This window comes from Struthio camelus, chromosome 1 (assembly GCF_040807025.1).
Source record: "Struthio camelus isolate bStrCam1 chromosome 1, bStrCam1.hap1, whole genome shotgun sequence".
NCBI lineage: Eukaryota > Metazoa > Chordata > Aves > Struthioniformes > Struthionidae > Struthio > Struthio camelus.
In genome coordinates, this window is record NC_090942.1 from 59,388,057 (window position 1) to 59,401,433 (window position 13,377).

The following is a 13,377-nucleotide window of genomic DNA, read 5'->3' on the forward strand; positions in this document are numbered from 1 at the left end:
AAGGGATGGGCCACCCTGCCCTGGGCAGAGAACAAGGTCTCCATGGCTTACTGTAGCTGTATCCATATTTTGGATCCTCTGACCTATTTCCAGCAGTGGTGACGGTGCAGTTTGCCTCAGTCCTTTACCAGACATGGCTTTCCATCCCACCCCAGCTGGGCCTGGTAGATCCAGAGGTGGAGCTGCTGCAGGGGGTGGGCTGAGTTTGAATTTAACTTCCATGCCTTTCTCTGGGATTGACCAAAGGGTCTCAGTGGGAGATGCTGACCCCTGGAACAAGCTCAATGTTTCAAATTTGACCAGACCTCCTTTTGCCTACCTAAGGCAGCCCCCCAAATTGTCTGCAGGCTAAAGGGAGCTGTGTGATGTGAACAGTCAGTGGTTTTTGTCCTTGGTTTCTAGTAAAAATGTATTGTATTATACCTCTGTAATAATCTCTTATAGCTGAGGATCAAACTTTGACCTGCTCTGAACTGAGCCAGGCCTTTGAGCACCTCACCCTTCATTACAGAGATTTATATCTCTGTTTCCCATAGGAGACCTCTTTTATTTTCTTCCTCTTCTTTGTAAGTCCACAGCTCTGGCTTGGCTCTGAACGCCAAGGAGGTCTTTACCCAGTATCCCTCATCCTTCTCTGCCAAATATTCCAGCATCATGGGACTGCAGCACCAAAGACCCTTAACACAGAGGCTTGATGGCTATGTTCCTGCTCCAAAATGAGGAAAGGATGTGGCCAGCTGAGAACCGGCACCCTCAGGTTTTCTCTTTCTGTTGCTGCCTCTTCCCTGGTCTGTAACTTAGCACTGCAGGACCCATGCCCGTGCCTTACACAAGGCAGCTACTGGTCTGGGCTTGGCCCTACCCTGCCTAATCTGTCCAGACTGCACAAACAAGAGTTTGGCCTGCACTGAAGTGCCTCAGGTCCTCCATCTGGGGAGGTACACCTCTTCACAGAGCTTCTGGCTTTGTAAGGCGGAAGCTGAGCTGCACACTCAGCTGACAGTGCAGAGATGCCCTGTCCTTGCCTCCCTCCTCCTGCCTGCAGATCACGTCTATGACCTATTTGGTAGCCTCATATCTGAGGTCTTGCATCCCTGCTCGGTCCCTTTTGCCATGTATTTCCCCGATCCAGAGCCTAGAGCTCTTCTCAACCTTCCCCATTTCCCATCCTTTATGAAGACTCCAGAGGGATTGCACATCAGGCTACAATTAGCAGTTCTTCTGTCTGTGCAGGGGGGATCCTGCTATTGCAAATGGCACCACTGATTTGCAATCATACGTCATTTTGCCTACCATCGTTCCTAGGCAGCAAGCAGGTAAAGGTCTTCCTTCTCAGTCTCCTCCTTTCAAAATGCTTGTCTGGTCCATGAGTAATGGGTGTTCTTTTTTTTTCATGCTTTAAAGGTTGTGCCTCACAGTTATGACATCATGGCAGTGATGCATTGCCCTCCGGCAACATCGCCAGAGCAGAACATGATTTCTGTCGTCCTGCCTTTTGTCTTCCAGTCCTAGCTACTGCCTGGTACACCTTGTTTCCCTGAGCCTCAGAGTTACTGAAGCAGAATAATAACTGAGAGGTGAGTAATTGAGAAGCTACCTGACCAGATTTAGACCTGACTGTAAACATCTTCTCTGGTAACAATGGGAAGGAGGATCCATGTTTGCTAGGGTACAGAGCAACTGAAGGAGAAGGATGATACACAGGTGTCCCTGGGTGCACTCACAGAAGGCATTCACGCAGTGTATGTGCAGTAAAACTCTGCTCCAGAAACCAGCATGGCTCCACAAACTTCAGTGAATTTGCACCCACTTTTATTAGCTGAACTTCTGAGACAGTATTTACGTGATAGGTAGGTGCACTGGCTCTCACTGTGTGACCATGCCTCCAACACACTTAGCATGCACACACAGGAACACGGGTACTGTGTACACCCCCCTCCCCCCCCACCTCAACAAATGCACTCACAAAGATATGTGCTTATACAGGTAGGTGGAGACACCTGTTCTTCTCCAGGAAGTGAGACAGACAGTTCCTCAGGCTGTTTCAGGATGGTCCTTTGCATTTGAAAGAAAGAGATTAACAAACTGGAGCAACTCCGGGGAAGGACCAGTAAGCTGGCTAGGGGGCTAAAGCATCTGCTCTATAAGGAGAGGCTGAGGTAGCTGGGTTTGTTTGGCCTAGAGAGGAGAAAGTTAGGAGGGGGAAGGGATCTAACCACCTTCTACTACCCAAAGCCGGGTGATAGAGAAGCTAGGTCAGACTTTTGTCAGAGGTGCTCAGCGAAAGGACAAGAGGCAACAACACAGAGATCGTGGAATCACCATGCTTGGTTTCATAGCCCGGCTGGACCTGGTGAAGCACTCTGATCTAACTCTGAAACTAGCCCTGCTCCAAGCAGTTGGTTGGACTAGAGACTTCCAGTGTTACCTTCCGCACTAAATGACTCTATGACTTTGGCAGTCCTACATGTTTGACAACAGAGTTTCCTTAATGCAGAGGCTGATCACAACCACTTGCATCTGATATGCTATAACAACCCCTGTGACCCCTGTGCAGATGGAGTGAATTCATTCATGGTGTCACTGCAAAAGGGGTTTTCTGGTTTCTCCTGGACTGTGATTCCCTGATTGTTTCTGACCAGCCTATGTCTGGGCTGCCACTGAATAATCCCTCTCACAGATGTGCCTTCCCAGCGTCTCTCTGGCACCTAGCTAGTCAACTGGGCCAAGAAAGTGATCCAGCTGGAAACATCTCTCATTCTTTTGGTTTATATTTGTTTCCAGCTCAATCAGCTGATTGTGTGATCTAGGGCTGGCAGTGGGAGTGCGAATATTGGAGGAGGAAGCAGAATAGGAGGGAAGGGGAATTCCTCTTTTGGGGGCTGCCCAAACTTGAGCTGGCTTAGAGCAATCATCAAACAACAGCCCTGATCTTTGTTAGGGTGAGAAGGAATGTGACGTTCCATCATTCTAGGTTAACCTAATCCAAGTTACTTGTCTCAAGGAAAGGGTGCACAGCCTCTCTTTCTTGAGCCATATGCCACCTGTGAGCAGTTCCAGGTGGCTGTTGTGGTAAGCTCAGGAGAGATGGTGCTGTGCTGGGACACAGCAGATGAAGATGCAGGGTAATCTGAAATCACAGCTACAGGAGGACACGAGCCAGTCAGTGTCTTGTGGCCAACACCTTTGGGTCTCAGTGCATGTCTGTGTGTGCCTGGCCTTGGTGCCTCCCATGGGGAGGGGGGAAGGACAGGAGTCCTACCTATGAACCATTCCCATAACTCCTGCACCCTCTGGATGCTTTCTGTCTTGCCTCTTAAAATATTTGGCCTGAGAACCATAAAAGCTCTGTACATGGTATTGAAGTTCATTAAATTTGGCAGCTTGTGTACCTCTGACTAAACCTGAGTATCTGACAATAGTAAGACCATGTGGTAAGCATTTAGCTCACTCAGCCCTGTGTTTCTGGGACTTGTATTATAGAGGAAGCTGGCTGTGCTGCTGTTTCCGCTCCTATAAAATATAGATAACTACCTCCTGGAGTGCTAAGTATGACTGTTTGGTAAGGATCTCTGAGGGCTGGCAGTCAGCGTGTGCTCTGTCCTCTGAAACACCAGCCTTTCACAGCTCCTAAGTAGAGTGGCTAATCCCTTGCCTCCCAATCTGCTGTTGCTTCCCAAAGCATTTCCGACATCTCAAAAGGAGGTGGGTGCCGCAACATCCCTCTTTTCTTCCCCATCGAGGGAAACTGAGTCACACAGGGGTGATGCCCTACAGACTGGTGGCAGGCCCAGAAAGAAAAATGCAGTCTGAAGCCCTGCTCACCATACTCCCCCACCCCAGCCACCATACACATGTGATCTGGTGGCTTAACTTTTCATGTCCTAGCTTTAATGAGCTTGTGTCAGGAATGGTATGTGCATAGCAGCCTTATCTGATGACAGTGACATTTTTAGCATGCTTATGCTTGGTTTTATTTGTAACCAGTTTCTAGGGCAATTCAGCTGAATGGTTTGAACAGCCTTGAAATGTGTAAGAACCCAATACGTACACTGGCTGCTCTGCCAGAGTTTTTGGGGGACTCTGGAGCATGTTCAGAGGCAAAAGGATCTGTAACAGACTCAGTTTGTGCACCAGATTTGCCAGCTGCAGCCTTTCACACACTCACTTGTGTCCAACAAACAACACTGGGATTTTTTTTTTGTTTGTTTGGTTTTCCTTTCTTTTTTTCTTCCGGTTCTCAGTAGTATCACGACCAGATGGGAATAGGTTTCCCATGGCCGATGCTGGTGACTCTCCAACCCATTTCTCCCTGAAACCCGCTACATCACAAATGCAGACGTTTCTCTTGCATCACAGCTCCAGCTAGTAGGAGGTATGAGTGAGAAAGGGAGGGGTCGTTTTCTAGTTTGAAATTTAAACAGCTGGATTCAGAGAGGGTTCCCAGGGTTTTTCCCAGGAAGGAGGTCAGTGGATTTTACAGGCACATAGCCTGGGAGCAAACGCCAGGAGTGCCCCTTGAGGCTCCACCTCCGCAGCTCAGCTTGCAGTGGAGCTCTCTTGCCCATATAAGGCTGCAGTTGTCACAAAGCAAAAGAGCCATAAATAGTCGTTTGATCGTTACCTGCCCCGCTCTGTGTGAGACTGGGCACCTTCCCAAGCCAGACTCTTCCTGCCTGTGCTTCCCAGTTCTCCCTTCCCCACCCCAGCTCCAGGAAGGCAGCATTTCCCATGTGTCTGCTCAGGGATGCGCTGAAGTCTGATTTCTTCAGGTGCTCTGCCCCCGACGTCCTTGCCTCCGACTGTTCAGAGTTTGTAAAGCCTCCCATCTGAGACTATGCATGTGCTTTACAGTAAACTGCTGCAGGAGGGAGGGCTCTGGCTCAGTTTCTCACATGTCTATGTGCCTTTTTTAAGCAGCTTGTGGGCCAGAAGGGCCCAAGTTTCTTTGCTTTGAAGGGTAGCACTTTCATTCTTCAACTGAGAGAGTTTATTTACAAGGAAAGGGGTAGGAGGAGAAATGAAAAAGCTTAGCAGGGCAAAACAAAATGCTAGTGGAGAAGATAAGCAGCCATGTGCAAAATGGCTGTTTGTTTTCTTCTCTCTCAGCATGTGAGATCCTGCAGGAGATGATGCACCCAGGCAGGGGATTGCATGATTGGGGGGGGGGGGAGGGGGGCAGGGGGGAGCTGCGGTGTCTGGTGTGGGCAGGCAGTGCACCACTTCGCTGAGCTCAGCCCTCATCCTGGCGCGCAGCTGGGGCACTTCCCTTGTGAGGTCCCTGCACCCCACGCAGCGCAGCCGGACAGCACAGGGGCCTTGGGGCACATAGTGGCACAGAGAGGGAGAGATTTAAGTGCGCAGCGCAGGCTTCACTGTGGGTGTCAAGGGAGAAGGCTATCCTGCAAGTCTTATGCTTAATATGTCAGCCCTCAAATGGCTCTTCCCCCATTTTTCTCTATGCAAATGACCTCCCTAGGGCCTATCCCTCTTTCTGAGATGCAGTATATTCCAGTGGGGACTATGTAAATGCAGAGGAGACTCTGCTGTGTCCTGAAAGGAGAAGCTTGCCACGATAAGGAATACACTATGGGCTGGGCAGCAGCAAAGTCCTGGACAAGAGGTCAGGAGACCTGATGTCTGGTGTCTGATGTATCCATCAGACAATTATTTGCCTACTTTGTGATTTTGCTGAGCTTTAGTCCTTCCCCCCTTCTCAGTTGTTCTCTAAGTAATGAAGCAATTCATTGTCAGTGCGTATTTTAAACACTGACTCGCTTGGTTCCTGTCTTATACCCAGTACACACTTCCCAAAAGTTTCCTGTGGGCCCCAACTACGGTAGCTTAAACATTTTCCACCATACATGAAGCGGCTCTGTGCTAGATCTCTGGTTACCTGACTTGCCTGGTTAGTCGGAGATATATCCTGTGCCCAGCTTCTGACTGGGACCTGCTGTGGGTATTGGGGCCAGTCTCTGCCTTTCTTCACTTCTGATTGCTCTCTCACCGAGTTTGTCTGGTCCCTTTCCTCTTTGGGAAAAAGAACAGGGCCTGATCTTGGCTTGAGGATCTCTCTGTGCTACTGTGATACAATGAGAAAGGAAGACTCTGTTTTGATGTGCAGCTGCAAAGGGGGATTGCCTATGTTCAGGAGATGTCTCTTCTAGAGAGAAGAGGCAGGGTTGTTCCCAGTGAGGGGAAGGGCACAGATGCTCCTGCTTGGGAGGCTACCACTGGGAATTAAGCGTTTCTCCCTAGACAGTCCTTTCCAGGTCATGCTGGCATGGAGCCACAGACCCTACTGGGACTTATCACCTGTTGTACTGAATGCTGTAGATCTATGTTTCCACAGGCTTGAGTTACTCTTTCCCCAGTCCCACACAAACACTGCTGCCCTGCTTTCTGGTTAGCACCTTGGACACAAAGGCAACCTTCAGGGAACAAAGATGGAGCCCCTCATCTGTGCTCGCATATCTGGGTGCCTTCTACACTGTAGAGATCTTAGAAAAACAGCACTATCACAGATGGGAGGAGAAGTCTCACATTGACTATGCTCTTAGAGACTGAATCATAATGTGCTTCTCCCAGTGCTTTGGGTTAAAGGGCTTTGCTCCACCTTGCTCCAAGAAATTCAATAGAGAACGAGATTAGAGGGCAGCTGTGCGAAGCATTTCATGACAGTGAAAGGTGTAAAATGCTTAGCGTTAAGACCCTGTTCTTTCCCTCAGAATTTCCCATCATTGGGATTGCCTCTTTCAGCTGTGAAAATGTAGAAAAACTGCCCTAAGCCCCTAGGCTTCTTCCTTCCCTTGCATGGTGGGGGGAGGAGAGGTACTGGTCCAAGGGTGGCTGGCACTCCTCTGTGGGACAGCTCAATGCTGAGAGGTGAGGTCGTTATTATTAGGATGAAGGAGTAGCTTAGTTTGCAGGGAAGAGGGCAGAGGCCTCTCCCTGCCCAGCTGTTGTTCTGCATTTCTGGGTCTGAGTGCAATGCTGAGCAGCCAGCTGGGCAGGGGGAGGCAAAAGGATGTGCTCCGAGCCAAGCAGGGCTCTCTTTAAGGCAAACTGCTTTGCAAATGAAACTGATGGAGAGGGACAGGAGGAATTACAGCTCACAGTCCCTCTTGCTTTCCTGTTTTCCCCTCCCTTGGGGGAGTGGGTAGTGCTCATTTCAGGGCATAGGAATCCAGATCAGATTCTTTCCCTGCCCCAGGCATTTGCACCTACAGTCACTTCTGTGGGAGCATAATCTCGATTTTCAGTTTTAAAACAGAAAGGAGACTTTACAGTGATCTGAAAACACTCGGGATCTTGTGTCCTGAAGAAGCACACACAAGGCATCTTTAAGTGCTTCCAATTATGCATTTTTTAAATCTCCTGCTTTACATATTTTCCTGCTTTTTTTCTTTTGCCTTGCTAATTAGAAGACTAATTAGTCTTGTCCACTCTGGAAAACTAATAAGAAATTAGTAAAAACGTGGTAACGTGAAAGTGAAAGTAAGCCTGGGGAAAGGTAATTGTTTATAACTGAGGGGTTTTGTTAACTCCTATGCCTAATCAACACACTACAAAGGGAAGCCTTTGTTAAAAGTTCCACACCCTGCTTTCTCAATTACGGTACAAGAGAGATCATAATAAAAGGCATGGAGACAGCTGGTATGTCCCCTAGCAAAACCAGGCCTGATTTAGCATTCCTTATGTGAAAAAAAAAAAAAAAAGAAGAAACGGGTACCTCTTTTTCCTGCATATGACTGTTTTTCCCCCATAGAACGCAAAGCTTTTTTCTTGTGAATTCCTAGTAAGAACAACAACAACAAATGATGATCCTGATCACTGATGTGTATTTAGCCCACAGGAAAAAGGGGCTGGGATGACTATCTTCAGGGTTATGATGGCTGCTAGAAGAAACTTTACAGGAAAGCTGAATCATCGGGTGAGCATCTTAATTTCATCTTTCTGTGTTCTGCTATCCCACATCTAAGGGGTGGCTTATGAAAATTCAAAAGGCTTTTTATGTGTGTACGTTTCTCTATAAAAAGTCAAAGAATTATAGGTGTCTGTGCTGTCTTGCAACTAGCTACAAACCTATATACAGGCGTTTAATGTTCTGTATTAGATGCAGCTGTAATCAGGACAATGGTAGAGTAAGTGGTTGAAGGATGCTTTTAATCCATGTGTAAACAGAAAATACAAGGAGGGAGTGGACAGGATGTACCCCAGGTTAAACACCTTGACCCATTGGGTAGGAAAGAGTAGAAGTATCATCTTATTTCATGTTTTAGACCTGTATCACACTTGGGTCTGTACTTCTAAGTTCAAAAAATCTCTTCCATAAAAGCCTTTTTACTTTTTTTTTTCTTTTTTCTCCTGAGCCATTGCAGAAACTAGCATTGTTTGCAAGACTCCTGTCATCCCAGGCTAACATAAGCTGCTACCTCACGCAGAGAAATTTCACAAAAAGCACACGAACACCTCTGTTCTGTGGCTTTGACTTCTCTAACACCTTTCTTCCTCTTGGTAATTGAGAAATGTTGTGGAGCAGGTGCCAGCCTGAGGCTGGACAGCCTGCTACTCCTCAGTGAGGTATTGATTTTTTTTTTTTTTTACAGTAATTATGTGTTACGCAAACGTTCAGAGTGCCCAGTGAATTGCTTTCTTTGTTCTAGAATTATCCAAGGAAATGATGCTCTGATAAGTGGGAAAGAAGTTGATTGTGTTAAATGTCTACTCCTTGGCTAAAAGGTGGCTTCCCACAGTGACGACACCTCTGTCAGTATTTTCTCATGTCCTATAAACATAGCAGCTCAGTAAGGCCCCGGAGCTAGTTTTATGCCTCTGTCTCCCAAGCCGACACTGTCAGTTCAGTCCTCTGTCCCACCCATATGATCCATACAAGGAGCTGAGAACCGGGGCAACGCGTTTGTCTTTGTGCCCAGCTTCCTGCACTGGCTCATGTGTTTCGGAAGGGAGAGCAGACTGGCACAGCCATACAGAACAGTCCATGCTGACAGTGGGAGGCTGGAGAAGCTGGGAGATTTGAGGAGGCTCTCAAGGGAGTAGGAAAAAAGTCCCAAATGTGGGAGGGAATCTTGGCAGAAATGGAAGGGGGGTTGTTGAACAAAGCATGCACTGGCTCCAGACACACAGAGCTCGCAATATGTTATGCTGAGACTCTGTGGGTGTGTTTATAAGACCTGCAGCTGACTTGCATGCACAAAGGATGTAGCCTCCTCTTATCAGAAAAATGTGGGCTTCAGTCTTGTGGAAGAGAACGAATGCTTGTGTTACTTCACATTGAGTCTTCTTTCTAGTTGTAGAGCCGTAGCGCACTAGAATGGGCCCAAAGTTTGACTTTGACCGAACTGACTTTGGTTTCTGACAGACAAAAGCAGTGTTTTTAATTGTGCCAGGCTATAAACTAGTTAGTTCCCCTGCAGTTCCCACAACAAAGCTACAATGAAAATCTGGATGACTTTCTACAGCACTGGAAAAATCCCTTGTTCCTAGCATCTCTTGGGCATATTGGAGTATTTCAAGCTAGTTTCACTTTGTCCTCAGCCAGCTTACTGGAATGAGAACCACAGAGCCACTTCATTTGAGCAAATATTTGGCCTTGATTACTATTGCAGGCTGAGCCCAAAAACAAACAGCAAACATGAGGTAACCTGAGAGGCACCATCAGCAGAGCAAAAGCTCCTATAGTAACCTCAGGACACGCAGCAGGCTGAAAGTGGGGTTGCTCTCATTTTTGTAGGGAGGAAAAAAGGGAAGCTAAACTCCTGCTGTAGGAAGAAGGTGCTTGGCGAGAGGAAGTGGGAAGCAAAAACCCAGTAGGCTGCTTTTTGTTTAGAGATCATTAAAAGTGACTGATGCTTAAAAGCAATTAGAACAATGCAAAAATTGTAAAGTAGCTAAAAAACATTCACCTTTGTACATTTCTATGGACTGAGAAAAACTTAGTTCTGTTTTGCAAATGGCACACTTAGCCTGCTACTGAATTCTTGGCTCTATGAAAATGTGGCCCAGCCTGAGACCTAGGAAGGAAAAGAGGAAAAAAAGGGGGTGTTAACCTCTCCATGGTCCTACCTTGCCAGGGAGATGGATTTGTCAATCTTTTAAAGTATTTCTTCTCTATCAATATCTGACCCAAGCCTGGCAAGTGTGTTTGCCGAGTGTCACAAGCATGACAGCTGCAGGGTGACAGAGGGGCTGGGGAAGGATGTTAGTCTCCTCCTTTCATCCTCTGCTGAGTAAGAAGAATGCCCCCAAGCCCTTCTAAACTCAGGAATCTGAAGCATTTCTTTCTCCCCCCTGAGAAAGGGGAGAAGGAAGAGGAGGTATTTGTGATGTTAAAAAAGGATCCTTAGCAATTGTTGAACCTCAGAGCTGTGAGGCCAGGACAGACAAGTCTAAAATTATGTGCATCTTACTGGCTGAATTATCACTAAAGGAGCAAAGTCGCAACAGATTTTATTTGAAAGTGATCAATTTATTTTCTGCAGCGAAGAGTAACTGTGCTTATCTAAGGTAGGTAAGAGGATGTGTTCTGCTGGCATTTTGGACAAGTCTGGATAGGCCAAAGACAGACAACTCAGATTCTCAATCTTGGTTGTGGGGCAAAGATAGCTTTGCTGGATGGCTTGCATTCCTGTTGGCCCTTTTCTCTAACGGTGTTGGATGGCAGTTTTCTGGGAATTTAAAGCTTGACAGAAAATGCTGAACGGGAGAACTGGGCTAAAGGAAACAAGGTAAGGAGGAGGATTTGCTTAAGTAAAAAACATATAATGGTTACCATTGCACTTGCATTTAGAAATTGCAGTAATGGCTATATTAGAAGTCTTTGGGGGTAAAGAGCTCTGGGCCATTATTCCTGATATGTTAGATCAGGAATGTGACGTCCCAGATGATGCATAACGGAGCTGTAATCCCATCTCAGGGTCTGGAGGAAATCAAAAGCTTCAAGAGTTTTCCTCTGCCTGAGATGGAGAGTTTTCATTTAGATGTGTTTCTGAGGGTACTTCCCATGACTTCAGAGAGCACAACTGTGTGATAACCTGGTTCCCCAATAAAGGTCTATTCTAAAACGTAAATGTCACTCCTGTTTTATTAAACAGAGGGACTCTGGCACAAGGTAAATCTACTTACTGTGCCAGATAACAACTGAGGGTAGAGATTTATACCTCTGAATTGTATCCCAACTAAGCAGAGATGTTGATGTGTATGGTTTGTCTTCCAAATGTGAATCTTGTCATTAATATGTTGAGAAAGTAAAAACATGTTCCTCTTTTACTAACACTGAAGCAAGAACCACAATGAGAGGGCAGAAGTTCAGCGGGTTGTTCACTCAGAACTGTGGGTGGGGGGCTGAGGAGAGGTGGAAAGTAGGAGAATAACTGTTATATACTAGCTATAGTATGCTAGTTACGGCTCCTCTCCATTCTCTTGGGGTGCAGGTATGGTTCTTTCTTACATTTTCTCCATCAGCAAACTCAGTTTGAAAGACTCCTGTCACAGTGCCTCAGTTTAATCTCTTCACTTGCACTGATGCATCTCTCTGTGGGCCTATAAACTAGATCAGTGAACTAATCTTAATCTCTTTTTTTTTTTTTAACCTTCTTTTTAAACTCTATTTCAGTGATCCAGTTTACAACATGGCTTTTGAAACATTTGCATTGGTACCACTGCGGAAGTGGTAAGCTGTGACACAGAACTGGGAATGAATGGCTGGTGGGAGAACAGTTGGCATCTTAAACCAGTTTTGCCGATGAAAAGAGCACTATAGAATTATACCCCGCAATATGAAAATGAGCCAACGAAGCTGTACCTTTTTGATAGCTGTCCCAGAAGTTGGGAAGTCATGCTAAGGATAACATCACTCCATAAGAAAAGGGCAAGTATATTCTCTTCCTAACATCTGCTGTTGGCTAGTACAGAGATACAGTTTTGAGAAATTCTAATTATGAATTTGCACTGAAACTGTTGGTGTTTCAGGCTGCTGAAAAGCAGCGTTGAGGTTTCTTAGCAATACCAGATTGTGACATTCTGCAGACCGGTAAACGTGCGGTTTCTGTCTAAAGTCACTGGGGTTAGTGACTTTAGCAATGTGACTTCTCTGATGAAGTAAACACCTTTTATCTCCTTGTCTTCCTTCTTGTTTTCCTCTCTCAAGCTTGTCTGTAAGCAACACGTTTTGGAAGAGGCTTTTTCTACTACACAAAGCATTTGGAAATTATTCATCAAATGAGTTTAGCCTCTTTGCCTGTTCGTTAGATATAGAAATCAAATGTCTCTACGTTTACAGTGTTAGCCACAGAAGAGCAGGCTTCTCCCAGGGATTACAGCTTGCAATCAAACTCAAGCCTGATTGCCTTGGATTAGCCCAGTGTAGGTGAAAACAGTGTAGTTCAGCAAATTCAACATTTGTTTGGTCTGTAGCAAAGGCTGGCAAATTGGAGAAGCACTGCTGGATGCTCACTGCTTAGTCGAAATTTTTCAGCTCGGAATGCTACAATTCTGTTAATTTACTCCCCCCAAACTGGTAAACCTGACTGCTCTTGAGATGCTGTCTTTCAGAATTCAAAGACCGTTACAGGTATGTTCTTCGACTCGGTGCCATCTTGCAAACATTAATGGAAAATGTGATTGCAGTTGTTCAGAAGGATCAAATAAACATTCTGTGAATTTGTAGAAAGCAACGGATGTACAAAACTCACATGATAACTTTTTTGATCATACTTTTTTCTCTCTGAGGTGTGTCTCCTTTCCTGGGTAACTTCCTGCCACCAGACCAAACACAAAAAGCCTCTGCACTGCATAGTTGGCAAGCATAAATCTAAAAGTATTTTCAAAATAATCAAGCTACAAAAAGCAGGCATTTCAAATTTGACTTGCCTCAACTACCACAATGAAATACCTACTTACCACCAAATATGGACATTAGGGAAATATTCAGAGTTTTCAAAAGAGATGGAATACTTCTTGATAAGAGAAAGGATGGAGTAAAAGTGCAGACATCTTTGTTCTGAGCTCATTTTGATGCTTTACTGCTGATGTCATCAGGAGAGTTTTGCCATTGATTAAACAGGAGTGGAAGACTTTTAAAATTTCTTTAAAAAAAAAAAAAAAGAAAAAAAGGAAAAGAAACAAAAGACCACAAAACACAGCAACCCTTTAGAAGACAGTCCACCCTGATGACTTAAATCTTGGACTCAGAAATTACAGAGTAGATCTGAAAGTATGAGAGTCAGAAAAGATTCAGAAATTTTAAAATGTTCTCTATCGTCCACTCTTTTAAAACGACTTTGACATCCTTATCTATTTCATCCCTGCACTTACTACCTTTTGTTCCCCACAGTACTGCCACTGTCAGTCCATTTT

General features: G+C 45.7%; 1 protein-coding gene across 3 annotated transcripts in view; it reads left to right on the plus strand.

The window, feature by feature from the left end:
* The first annotated feature begins 1,404 nt into the window (after positions 1-1,404).
* MYH9 (myosin heavy chain 9) overlaps positions 1,405-13,377 on the plus strand; it is a 90,113-nt gene continuing 78,140 nt past the window's right edge. Inside the window, exons 1-3 of one of the 3 annotated variants that reach the window (XM_068943316.1) lie at positions 1,405-1,577; positions 7,849-7,933; positions 11,636-11,890. The gene's annotated coding sequence lies outside the window, so the exon portion shown is untranslated. Of the gene's footprint in view, positions 1,578-7,848; positions 7,934-10,283; positions 10,528-10,618; positions 10,749-11,635; positions 11,891-13,377 lie in introns of those variants that run through there. The other 2 variants (XM_068943308.1, XM_068943297.1) reach the window with 2 other exon arrangements.